The 13,561-nt window shown below is 40.8% G+C and overlaps 1 long non-coding RNA gene across 1 annotated transcript in view; it reads right to left on the reverse strand.

Annotated features, from left to right (window-relative positions):
- Positions 1 to 7,308: 7,308 nt before the first annotated feature.
- The window catches only part of LOC135363573 (uncharacterized), a 48,404-nt gene continuing 42,151 nt past the window's right edge, over positions 7,309 to 13,561 (reverse strand). The window contains exons 2-4 of the long non-coding RNA XR_010409309.1: positions 10,828 to 10,917; positions 8,762 to 8,830; positions 7,309 to 7,553 (exon numbers count right to left, since the gene is read on the reverse strand). This is a non-coding gene — a long non-coding RNA (uncharacterized LOC135363573). The remainder of the gene's footprint in view (positions 7,554 to 8,761; positions 8,831 to 10,827; positions 10,918 to 13,561) is intronic.

Genomic DNA, 13,561 nt, shown 5'->3' on the forward strand with positions numbered 1-13,561 from the left:
ATTTAAATTTCTAGGCAGAGGAGGCTTGTGATCAATAAACTTCTTACCCTTGGTTCCTGCATGCAGCCCTCATTTGTGTTAATAAAATTCTCAGTAGTAGGTCCCTTCCTACTGATCCTATTTTCAATAATGCGTTGGTGCCAACTCTGTACTATAGTGGATCATTACAACTGAAGACATGAGGACAATCTGACCACAGAACACTGGAACACCTCTTAAAAATTCCAAAACAAGTTTTAAAAAATGAATTAGGGTTCTTTCCTCTTAAAGGATGGAGTGTCACCACTTGGCAAGACGCTCTGTGAGCATATGTTATTATAAACATATTTAACTTTTTTGGAGTAAAGCAACTGAAGCTGGAACAATCTGGTGAAATCATTTACTCTGCAAATGTTCAGCTCACAAAAGCCATAGTCCAATTTCAAAATAAGTTAATATTTGTTGAGCACAAACTATGTAACAAGCATTCGTGGTAAGTGCTATGGGTTGACTGAGAAATCTATCTGACATGGTTTCTGCTATGTGAGTCTCAAGGACATACAATTTAATACATGGAAATGGGATCTCCCCAAATAACAAGAACAGAGGGCAGGCCATGGCAAGTATTAATCTGTTCTGGGTCAAAAAGCTTTTCAGGTGCAATGAAAGCCACAGACTCTCTCACCAGAAAAATGCACATATGTGCACACGCACACATATACACATACTGATGTGTTTGCTTGCAATTTGTTTCTATGTGTGGATTGGAGGTTTTGAATACTTCATTTAAGAGAAGTTCAATGAAAATCCTATGGAAGAGTAAAGAATAAATTCACAACAACAGCTCTCTTATCCAACCTCCTCTTCACCAATTTACTGGCTTAACTGGTGTCCTTTACTTCTTTTTTATTTTTTTTAAAGATTTTATTTATTTATTTGACAGAGAGAGAGAGAGAGCACAAGTAGAGGGAGCCACCAGCAGAGGGAGAAGCAGGCTCCCTGCTGAGCAGAGACCCTGACGTGGGGCTTGACCCAGGACCTTGGGATCACGTCCTAAGCCGAAGGAGACGCTTAACCTACTGAGACACCCAAGTGTCCCTATTTCCTTTCTAAAAGACACTAACTAATGCTGAGGTATGCTAAATATTCTCCCTCCATATAGGCTACTCTCCATATGTATTTCTGTTCCTGTCATTCAGGGCTACAAAGGGTGGGTGGTGTTTGCTCCTGTCTTAGCTCAGACTGTCATAACAAAATACCACAGACTGAGTGATTAAACAAGAGACATTTATTTTCTCACAGTTCTGGAAGTTCAAAGTTCAACATTAAAGTCCTCAACCATTCAGTTCCTGGCTTGTAGGCAGCCGCCATCTTGCCCTATATCCATGTAACCTTGTCTTTGCGAGCATGTGGACAGCAAGATGGAGAGCTCTGTGATGTGTCTTCTTGTAAGGACACTGGTCCTATCAGATCAAGGCCCCACCTTTATGACCTCATTTAACTTTAACTACTTCCTTAGAGGACCATCTTCAAATAAAGCAATTCTGGGGGGTCAGGGCTTCCACATATGAATTTGGGGGTGAGGGGACACAAACATTCAGTCCATAACAGCTCCCAAATCTGATTTACACTAGAAAGTATATAATTTGCTTAAGAGAATGTAAATCAAGGTAAAACAAGTACCAGCTCTGTAAGGCAGAATGATAGCTCCCAAAAATGTGCCCACCCTAATCCCCACAACCTATGAAAATGTTAGGTTACATGACAAGAGAGAATTAAATTTGTGGATGGAATTAAGTTGCTAATCAATTGGCTGTTAAATACAGAGATTATCCTGCATTATCCAGTGGATGCGATATAATGACAGGAGTCCTTAAAAGGCTGTCAGAAATTAGAGACCCAGAGAGAGGGTGGCATAAGAAAGAATTGACCTGACTTCCCCTTAAAGTTGGAGAAGGGGGCCATAAACTGAAGAAAGCTGACAGCAAAGAAATATATTCTCCCCTAGACCCTCCAGAAAGTAATGCAGCCCTGCCTTGATTTTATCCAAGTGAGAGCAGTGTAGGACTCCTGACCTACAGAAGTACGGCATAATAAATTTGTGTTATTTTAAACCATTAACTTTGTGGTAATTTGTCATACCAACAATAGAAAATAGAAAAAATGGAAAATAGAAACAAGCCCCAAGGTTTGTTTTTTTTTTTTTTATCATAAGAACTGGGGTATGGGGCGCCTGGGTGGCTCAGTCATTAAGCGTCTGCCTTCCACTCAGGTCATGATTCTAGGGTCCTGGGATCGAGCCCCGCATCGGGCTCCCTGCTCAGTGGGAAACCTGCTTCTCTCTCTCCCACTCCCCCTGCTTGTGTTCCTGCTCTCGCGCTCTCTCTCTCTCTCTATCAAATAAATAAATAAATAAAATCTTAAAAAAAAAAAAAAGAACTGGGGTAATGCTTTGGGAAGACTTGATAGCACTTGCTGACATACCAGGCACAAGATGGACCCATTTGAAAACATTGGTGGAAAGAAAAGAAGGTAGGAGCAATATTTGGTGACCGGATGGCTGCATACACTTAAAAACTATGGGAAGACACTTAGCCAAAGATTCAAGAAACATGCTAACTCCCAATCCTAATATAATAAAAACTGATGAAAACTACATAAAAAGAGAAGATATCAAAAAATGGATTTAAAATATGTATTGTTTTCAGTTGACTCTCACCAGAAACAATAGAAGCCAAAAGATAGTAGTGTGATGTCTTCAAAGTGCTAGAGAAAACTTGGACTCCTATACCCAGGGAAAGTATCCTTCAAAAACAAAGATAAAATAAAAGCACAGACAAAAATGGAGGGAAGTTGTCACCAACAGACAAAAACAAAACAGAACAAAAAAGCAAACAAAAAAAGAGAAAGAAAATGGTCCTATTTAGATAGTAGCTCAGAGATATATGGAAGGAAAAATAATTAGCATGTGCAAACCTAAATGAATATTTGACTACATTAAATAAAAATGTTCATGTGGTTTGAGCTATAGAGAGAATTTAAATAACCAATAACAGACGTGTCAGGAAAAGGTAAACACGGTTAAAGAGCTCCATCATCCTTGCACGTACTGGGACATGATAAAAGCAATAATTCCTATTGGACTTCAGAAGATGATGAAAACATATCATAGAGCTTAGAGTGACCAATAAAAGAATACATCAGTAGTTTATTGCATTTTTTTAGCAAGATGAATTATTTATGGTTTGTATAACAATTATAATATGTAAATTATAACATAGTAAGTAAATTAGAATATGCTGATAGAAGGGAAGATTACGATTTTTTTAAGTCAATAAAAAAGAAAAAACATGGTGAAAAAAGTATTTAGAAAGAAAGCATTGGCTCCAAAGAGGCAAGAAAGAACATTTCTATGGTGAGCGCTGTGAACTGTGTAAGACTAATGAATCACAGACCTGTACCTCTGAAACAAATAATACATTATATGTTAAAAAAAAGAAGAAGAAGAAGAAGAAGATAACAGGAAGGGAAGAATGAAGGGGGACATCGGAGGGGGAGACGAACCATGAGAGATGATGGACCCTGAAAAACAAACTGAGGGTTCTAGAGGGGAGGGGGGTGGGGGGATGGGTTAGCCTGGTGGTGGGTATTGAGGGCACGTTCTGCATGGAGCACTGGGTGTTATACGCAAACAATGAATCATGGAACACTACATCAAAAACTAATGATGTTATGTATGGTGATTAACATAACATAATAAAATAAAACTAAAAAAAAAAAGAAAGAAAGAACATTACAGAGTGATGGGAATAGTCTGTATCTGGAACACAGTAGTACTTACCTAGCTATACACATTTGTCAAAACTCATTCAACTATACACTTATAAAGAGTGAGTTTTTAGGGGCGCCTGGGTGGCTCAGTTGGTTAAGCGACTGCCTTCGACTCAGGTCATGATCCTGGAGTCCCGGGATCGAGTCGCGCATCGGGCTCCCTGCTCGGCAGGGAATCTGCTTCTCCCTCTGACCCTCCTCCCTCTCATGCTCTCTGTCTCTCATTCTCTCTCTCAAATAAATAAATAAAATCTTTAAAAAAAAAAGAGTGAGTTTTTATTGTATGAAATTACACCTCAATAAATTGGATTTTTAAAAAAAAGTAGCTGTTATGACCCAGTGGACTTTAAGGCAAGAAATGTTCCTAAAACAGAAGCAGGATATTTCATGAGATAAAAGTTTCATTTCACCAGGAAGATGTAGTATTTGTAGGCAATATGTAGCTAATAATATGGCCTCAAGACATCTAAAGTATAATAACGAAAAGAGCTATACAGAATTATATGCAAGCCCACCATCAAAAAGGTAGACATTAATACAACTCTCTCAGTAATTGATAGAACAAGTAGGCAGAAACAGTACAAATATAAAAGATTTGACATCGTGGTGAACACATTCAGCTTAATTTTCTTACGTAGAACACTGCTTCTAACAACTGGAAGTGTATACATGTGGAGTATTTACTAATATTTTAAAAGAAGGCAAGTCTAAAAAATTTTCAAAGATTGAAATCATACAAAATATATTCTGACCTAGCAGAATTAAGTTGGGAATTTACAGTGAAAAGATAGCTGGAAATCAACCTTATATTTGGAAATTTAAAAATGTTCTTCTGAACAACTCATAAGTAAAAGAAGAAATAAAAATAAAAATTTTAAATATCTTCAAGGGAATGATAATAAAAATATAATATAGCGACATTTCTAGAACGGAGAGAAGTTGTGATTAGAAGGTAATTTTTGGTCTATTAGAAAAAGATAACAGGTTAAAAATCAGTGATCTCAGCATCAACCTCAAGAAGTTCTTTTTTAAAAAAGTCAATTAAATCCAAAGAAGGGAATAACAAAGATAAGAGCGGAAATCAATCAAATAGAAAACAAGCATACAACAGAAAGAATCAACAATGTCCTAAGACTAAAACAACTGATAAACCCCTGGCAAGAATGGTCAGACAAAAAAAGAGAAGGTTAAATAAGCAGCGAAGTAAATGAAAAGGGGACAAAAGTAGAAAATTCTGGGGAAAAAATGTAACATCACTGTTTACCTGGGGTTGAAGATACGAGATACTACTGCCCAGCAAGGGGCTCAGGGAAAGGTTCCACATCTTGTTTGTTGTCATACTTTCCTGGGTCCACTCATTTGTCAAAGTTCATTGAATTACACACTTAAAAGTCATTCACCTTATAGTCTATGAATTACACCCAGTAATGTCTACTTTAAGGAAAAAGAGTAACCGTTAGAAAGGAAGGGGAGACCTGCCATTATTCAAAGATCTGATTGCGAATGGAGAGAAACCAGAGGAACTACGCATAGGCTATGGAATTCATAAATTTATACAGCAAGATTGCTGGATTCATGGTCAACGTAAAAAAATCGGTTGTATTTCTAATTACCAACAACAATCAGAAAATGAAATGCAATTGAAGGTACTGTTTACATAACATTACTGTGTATTCCATGGCAGCCCGGTCAATAGAATTTACACACTGTAAAATATCTATTGAATACTGATATTAGTTTCTAAGTAGAACTATGATGGATTGTTGTAATCACGGGCGGGAACTGTGTTGAGCTGGGAAAGGCCCCACATCCAGGAACTGGAAGTAAGAGAAGGATGATTAAAACAGATCAATAAGCGATGATATAAGTGGGTTATTTAGAGACGTAGAGATAGATACAGAATAGTGACTTTATTCTTGAACTATGGTCATGCGTAGTTTTGACAAAAATAAAATAGCTTTCAAATGAGAACGTGCACTTTGGAATCAGACAGCCCTGAGTCTACAATCTGTCTCCTGCATTTCTAGCCGTGTAACCTTGGAATCATATAACTTCCCCAAGGCTTCGATTTTTTTCATCTGTAAAATGAGAATAATAATATCTACTTCGTAGGGTTGTCATGGAGATTAAAGTAGGTAAAAGTACACTCATGGGCAACAAAATGCTTAAAACCAAAACTGATTGTCGCCCCCTCCAAAAAAAATTGGTCACAACCAATTCTTCCTTCCAAGAGGCAGACAGGGAAAAGTGGGGACACGGAGGAACACAGCTTAGATCCGCGGCAGGCAAGGTCTCTATCCAGGACAGCTCCTTCTAGAGAGCTGCAGAACTCCCTGTGTACAGAATGGGATGTGAGCCTTTTCATTTGAATCCCAAAGACAGCCTGTCTCTGCTGACATTTGGGTTCAAACAAGAGCTGAGCCAGAAAGAATTACACTGAATTTTCTTCAAACATCATGTTTGAAGAATCTCCAAAAGCCTGCCATTTTTCTTTATTTTCTGAGCCCACCTGGTGAGAGGTGGGGTGGCTTGGGTCCAGGTTCTGTCAAGTGTCTCACTGATGGGATGTGAGCCTCCAGTCAGAACAATATCTCCAGAAATAAACTAAGAGGAGGGAAGGTCAATTTTCTTAGAGGGAACTGAGGGTCAAAGCCAAGAAAGCTGGGTTTAAAAAGGAAATTCGACCCGAGGGCAAGAAACACAGGCCCCAGGCTGGAGCCAGGAGCTATGTTATCTCCATCACCCACCATAGTTTCCTGCTTCTATAGATCCATTCCTCAGCCTGGTATTCCTTCCTTCTCCAAAACCCATCTTACAAATTGATTGGTTCTGCTGTTTCTTTTCTTTTATTTTTTTTAATTTTTTTATTTTGAGAGAGAGAGAGCATGCAAAGGAAGGAAAGAGGGGCAGAGGGGGAAAGAGAATCTTAAGCAGTCTCCATGCTCAGTGTGAAGCCCTACATAGGGCTCAGTCTCATGACCCTGAGATCATGACCTGAGCCGAAATCGAGAACCGGAGGCTTAACTGAACCGGAGGCTTAACTACCCAGAGACCCATTTCTGCTGTTTTTTTAAATGACTTTGTATCCATTGGCTTAACATTTGCATGCCACATTTTTCCAGTTGCATACTAACGTGATATTTGTCAGGGAAGTTGAAATGAACAGAAAATATTCTTTGTGACCAGTCTAATATACTCTTCCAGATTATCTCTGCCTTTTCATTGTCTTTAAACTACTTTAAACTTTAAACTACTTTACTACTCTGTGAATCACAGAAAACTGATACTGCAAATTAGTCTTATCCAGAGGAATGCAAATGAATCATGTCCAGTGGAATGCAATTGATTATTGCCCTGTGGATCATAACCGGTTTTCATCTGTCAAGAAAATTTATTTCAGCAGCTCTGACTGCCTCACAATAGACAGTTCAGAATGTTTGTTGGTTGAATGAATGACATTGAAGCTTAAAACATAAACCATAAGAACTCACCAATTAAAGTTTATAACTCTTACAGGTAAGATGGGATTGGTAGAGTTCCATGCATCTTTCCGCTGCTAAGGAACATTGTCCACGATGCCTCCAGGTCCTTCCACCTCCTCTGTCAACTGCCCACTACTGCTCTCTGCTCTGCAGTCTGCCATGAGAACACTCTCGCTTACTGCTTCTTTTTCTCCAGTCTTTGAGAGACCTTGCCTTGATGAGATCTTTGATCCCCCATGTTGATCAAAAACAGCAGGCAATCTGGAAGGAAAGCTGCAGAGTTACAACAGGGATACCTCGCTGTAAGATACTACACAACAATTACAGAGAGAGAGAGATTCAGAGACAGAGATAGGGAGGAGGCAGACTGATGTAGAGCATATCTAAGATGTGCAAAGTTTAAAAAAAAGATCAATTGCAGGAGCGCCTGGGTGACCAGTTGGTTAAGAGTCTGCCTTCGGACAAACTGAGGGTTGCTGGAGTGGTGGGGGGTGGGAGGGATGGGGTGGCTGGGTAATAGACATTGGGGAGGGTATGTGCTATGGTGAGCGCTGTGAATTGTGTAAGACTGTTGAATCACAGAACTGTACCCCTGAAACAAATCATACATTATATGTTAAAAAAAAAAAAGAAGATAATAGGAAGGGAAAAATGAAAGGGGGGAAATCAGAGGGGGAGATGAATCATGAGAGACTATGGACTCTGAGAAACAAACTGAGGGTTCTAGAGGGGAAGGGGTGGGGGGATGGGTTAGCCTGGTGATGGGTATTAAAGAGGACACGTTCTGCATGGAGCACTGGGTGTTATATGCAAATAATGAATCATGGAACACTACATCAAAAACTAATGATGTAATGTATGGTGATTAACATAACATAATTAAAAAAAAGAAAGAGTCTGCTTTCGGCTCAGGTCATGATCCTGGGATTCTGGGATCAAGCCCCACATTGGGCTCCCTGCTTATTGGGGACTCTGCTTCTCTCTCTCTCCCTCTGCCCCTCCCCTCCCCTCATGCTCTCTCTCTCTTGCTTTCTATCTCAAATAAATAAATAAAATCTTAAAAAAAAATCAGTTGCAGAACAACATGTTAGTACCATCTATTTTTACTAAAACACACACACACACACACACACACACTGGTATATTCATTAAATAAAATGAGCCTAATATGCCGAACCTCTGAGAAAAGGTTGGAATTACGGAAAATATTTTCTTTATAGGCCATGTGTTTCTGTAATGTTTCAATTGTATTTACAATAGTCACATATTACAGTTGTAGTAATAAAAATAAGAACTATAAAAGATATAAAAGAAAATAAGAAAGCAGCTGATTCTGCAAATAAGAGCCCCCCAGATGCAGACCCAGGGCAGTTTTCCTGAGCACATGATGTAGCAAACATTAGCCTTTATTGTAGATTATTATTCTCAATCAGAACCAAGTGTGAACAGAGATGGGGTCAGCATATTACCTTCAAACACAAAACACAGCAAAATTTTCCTCATAATGGCTTTCACAGTACTTTCCAATAGAAATATACCTGGAGAAAAATGGACAAAGTCCATCAATCAGAAGTTTTCACTCTTTGATGGATGGTTCATAGCTTAGAAGGAACATAACACCGGGAATAATGCATCAGATAAGTCTTCTTAATCACTTATAAATCTTGAATATTTTATAATTTTATATAAATATTAATGATTAATGAGCTTGCTTTTCAAAGCTTTTGTTAAGCATCCAGTGGGTGCCTGGCATTCTACTTTATTTCACATGCCCACTTAATCAAGTGTTGATTAATCTTATTTAATAGATATTCTTTTCTCTTTCACTAGATGAGAAAACAGAGGTTCAGAGTGGTTAGGAAACTTGCCAAAAGACCAGTGACAGAGGTGACCTCATTACCAGCCACAGTGACATCAGGTAAAATGGGAAATGTATGTATAAATGAAATACAATGTTCCAGCCAGAAGAACCACAGTGATAATCAAACACAAGTTTCTCTTTGCATGGAGGACTCACCTTGGACAACTGGCCCAGAGTTTCCCGACAGTTTGGATCTGACATTTCCCTACACATTTTGGGAATAGGGTTTCCAAAAAAAATTCAGAGGGTCCCCAACGTCCACGCATGGACTCCCTAGGAAACATTCTGAGAAATATCTTAGGTCCCTAGGAGCTCTGAGCCCATTCCAATCATTATAAACTCATGAAGAGTAATATTTGAGCAGAGATGACCTGCTCCAAAATAGTGAAAAAAAGGTGCCTCATGGTACTGACTTAACTGAAATAGTCCTCATTTGATATATTCTAGCCATTTGACCCTGAAAATTCATACTTCTGGATTTGAAAGATGTGGTCAGCACACTGATAGTGTAATCTCAATACCCCAGTGATGGAGGTGCCTGCCTGCCCGCTGGCATGTTTTTTTTACCTTAGAACTTAACAAACCTCCGGAGCTGTGGAGCTCTGGCTATATTTCTATATTACCACCAGGGGGCAGCAAAGTGCAAATAACGTCTCTAACTGCACTGGGTCTCCAAAGCTGGGCCCGGTTTGGGAGGACAATGTGGTTCTCATTCCGCCTGTGTTTCTCAGGTTTAAAATAATGGTAATGTAATTATTTTAGTCCTGCTCTGGAAACTGTCAGAACTGATTCATTTCAGATGAAAATATACTGCCTATTTACATCTGCATCCAAATCAGTTTTTTCGGGATTCAGGTTCTGCTCATTAAGGCATTTGCTCATCTAACCTGTTACTCAGAACCTACTGTCCACCAGGCGCTGCCCTGGGACCGGAGCCGTCTGTTATGGAAGTGGACCTTGGACAACCTCACCACCTTCCCAGGGCGGCGTTCCCTGCCACGTTCCCTTCTTTTTCAGTTTCTCTGAAGCATATTCTCATTTTATCTCATTTTTGTTTGTCTACCCTGCTCCTCACGAGCTGAAATTTTATTTGTTCTGTTTATTGGTGGACCCCCAGCTCTTAGTACTGTGCCCCCACATAGCGAGGGTTCAAAAATATATGTAGAATGAAACAATATAAAGCTATTGACGCATGCTGCAGTGGAGGTGGGCGCATACAGCTTTGTCTGAACTAGAGATGGTTAAATTCCTCCCTCACATGATGGTCCAATTTCCATCCCCACCAGCAGCGGGTGAGAGTGAGACCCCAAAGGAGTAATATTTGATATGAGCATCCCAAGGAACTTGGGACATCCCCTGTTCTCTCCTTCCACAAGAGAGAGACTTGAGGTCAAAGTGGAGAGTTTGCCCAAGACTACACTGGTCTTCAATGGTTGAGTCAGGTTCTAGGTGGGCACTCTTCACCCCGGCCTGCCTTCTGCCTACCTGACTTCTTCTTTTTCCTTAAACATCACCTCCCAGTATAACAAACTGCATATGTGAACAACCCGATCTGCAAAATACGTATTTGGTAATTGGAAGAGACAATATTCGGGCATCTGCTTCCTGGATCCCCAAACCTGCACTCTGGGAGGCACCTCTGACCAGCCTCTCAGCATGAGACCCAGTACTTACCTCCTAGTGCCTACACCGCTCTAGGTCCTTCAGAAATATCCAGTCCTTCGTTCCTCAACAATCCTGCGTGTGTGCTGCTATTATCCCCTTCTTTCTGATGAGAAAATATAATTAGGGCATCTGCTGTGCAGACATGGCACTTAGCATGGATTCGGGATCATTCTTTTTTTTTTTTTTTTTTTAAAGATTTTATTTATTTATTTGAGAGAGAGAGAATGAGAGAGAGAGAACACATAAGAGGGGATAGGGTCAGAGGACGAAGCAGACCCCCCGCCGAGCAGGGAGCCTGATGCGGGACTCGATCCCGGGACTCCAGGATCATGACCTGAGCCGAAGGCAGTCGCTTAACCAACTGAGCCACCCAGGCGCCCGGATTCGGGATCATTCTAAGGGCTCCGTGGTTTAGCTCATCTAGTTCCCTTAACGGCCTTTGCGGTAAGTACCGATGTCGTTCCCTGTTACTGATGTGGACGCTGAGGTCCAAGCCGCTCTGCTGGGAAGTGGCGAAGCCGCCCTGTTGCACTGCTGTGCTCTGCTTCCTTGCTGAATAGTAGAGGCTCAGAACCGTGGAGTGCACTGACATCATCTGAAGCCATTTCCGTGAATGGCTTGTTTTGTTTTTGTTTTTGTTTTTTTCACAATATTAATCTACAGGTTTGGGCCAGAAAAGCCTTTTGTTAGAAAGTCACAGGTCTGAAACTCAGCAGAAAAGAGGAGGTCGTTAGCACGTAAAAGCTGCCCAGGCTGCAAACAGTATTTCCTCCCCGCGTCTATTCTCCTCTAATTTGGTGTCATCTGCCAAGATCTTTCTGGGATGCTGCAGCTGCTCATACAAGCTCTTGAAGGGATTGCATTCACTGGCCAAGGGATGGGCTGGGCTTTCTGTGTCCACCCTTCAATCTGGGCATCCAGATGCTGGCTCTGCCGTGGGTATGGGGGACTCCCCAGAGCTTGGCCACTCCAGTCTAAACTGGACAGTGAACTGAAGTCACCTCATAGAGACTTGGAAGTGGTGTTTGTGGGAACAGAGTTGGTTCGCTCTGTTATGCTGTCAAACTAATCTGGGCTCCAAGCCCCTTTGAAAGTCATCAGGAGAACACAGTCTAAAACGATGGACAGGAAGTCGATCTTTTGCTGGCTGGAGGTGTTCCTGTTGATGGAACTTTTACATCTGGTATGACATAAATGAGCAGAAAAGGTTTGGCTTACTCATGCTATCCTTAGTTGGTCTCTGTATGTCTGGCTGGAGTTCTGACCTCTGGAACTGGAACATACTGATCAATCTCAGAGCCCCTTTGTGGTGCATAAAACAAGGTGACCAACGAAGGCTTTGGAGTCCAATGGACTGGGAATGCTCCACCACACACTAGGGATGTGAATCTGGGCAAGTAACTTTGCCTTTCTGAGCTTCAGTGTCCTCTCTGTAGAATGGGGGTCACAACAAAGCCTTTTTCATGGGGTTGTTGTCAATATCAGGAACTTAATGTATACGTTCAATAAATGGGCACGTGGGGTCAGAAAGCAACAAAGGAGCAGGTCTGAGCCTGGCTCCACCTTCTTCTAGCTAGGCAGCCTCAGACACATCACTTCCCCATTCACGGGCTTGAATTTAGCCTGTGTGAAGGAGGACACTGAAACACCATCCTCTCTTGGGGCTCTGAGCACTCTGCAGTGGTGTTCCCCAAAGATGACCACTCTGTCCCCCACAGCCTGCACTGATTTTCTAGAGTTCCCAGGGGATCACAGGGAGACCATGGGGGTCTCCGCTGCCAATCTCCAGAAGGAAGACAGTAAGTATTGAACATCTCTTAGGTACCAGCCTCTGATTCAGACGCTGCTCCTTCATTCTCCCACTTGAACCTCTTAATAACGCGTGATGCGGACAGCAGTATCATAAAAAAGAGTTCACAAAAGAGGAAACAGGCTTAGACAGTTCACACAATCTTCCCAAAGTCACACGAATGGAGAGCGGCACAATCTACACTTCTACTCGTGTCCACCTGTGTCCCAAGCCCCACGGCCCCTAGATGATCTCAAGACATTGGAAAAATGAAAATTCTCCTCCTCTAAAGGACAGGAACCTCTATAAAAAACTGAAAACAAGTATTCTTACTGATAATAGTCACTTTTCCAACTCCATTGTGAATGCTCAAATGGGAAGCCAATAAAAAGGGTATTTCCCAGCCTTTTATGATGGATTAATTTACAAGTTAATTTAGCCATATTGGTTTTGCAAAATAATAAATTATTTAGGAAAAAACCCCATGGTAAGCAATTCAAAATAGTCTTGGAATTCTCCCCAAATACAATGGGTTTGAGGTTTCCCATATTTTAGTTATTTACTTGTTTATGTATTTATGTGGGGGGCGGTCCCCTATTTTGGCAGATCAAGCCAGCTATAATATTACTGATCAGGTCACTATGCATGGCAGAAGAAAAGGCAGATATTGATCACAGCAAAAAAACCACAGAGGACAAAATGAACCAGTTTTTTCCTTGGTTTCTCCTCTATTATATTTTCAATGATATTTCTTAAAGAAATGACCAAAAACAACTAGGAAACAACTTAATGTTTCTCTCATTTCACCTGCCCTCAGCAGCATCTGATGGGATGAAGAGAATGGAACCATTGAAATGCACATGGCTGTTGGCTAATCAAGCAAAGCATTTCCTATCTCAAGGTTTGGATAGAATGTAGCTGGCCTGCGGCACAGCTCAGAAACTTATCTGTTCT

This window comes from Mirounga angustirostris, unplaced genomic scaffold (genome assembly GCF_029215605.1).
Source record: "Mirounga angustirostris isolate CCGP_5_RB_7025 unplaced genomic scaffold, mMirAng1.0.hap1 SCAF_2, whole genome shotgun sequence".
Taxonomy (NCBI): domain Eukaryota; kingdom Metazoa; phylum Chordata; class Mammalia; order Carnivora; family Phocidae; genus Mirounga; species Mirounga angustirostris.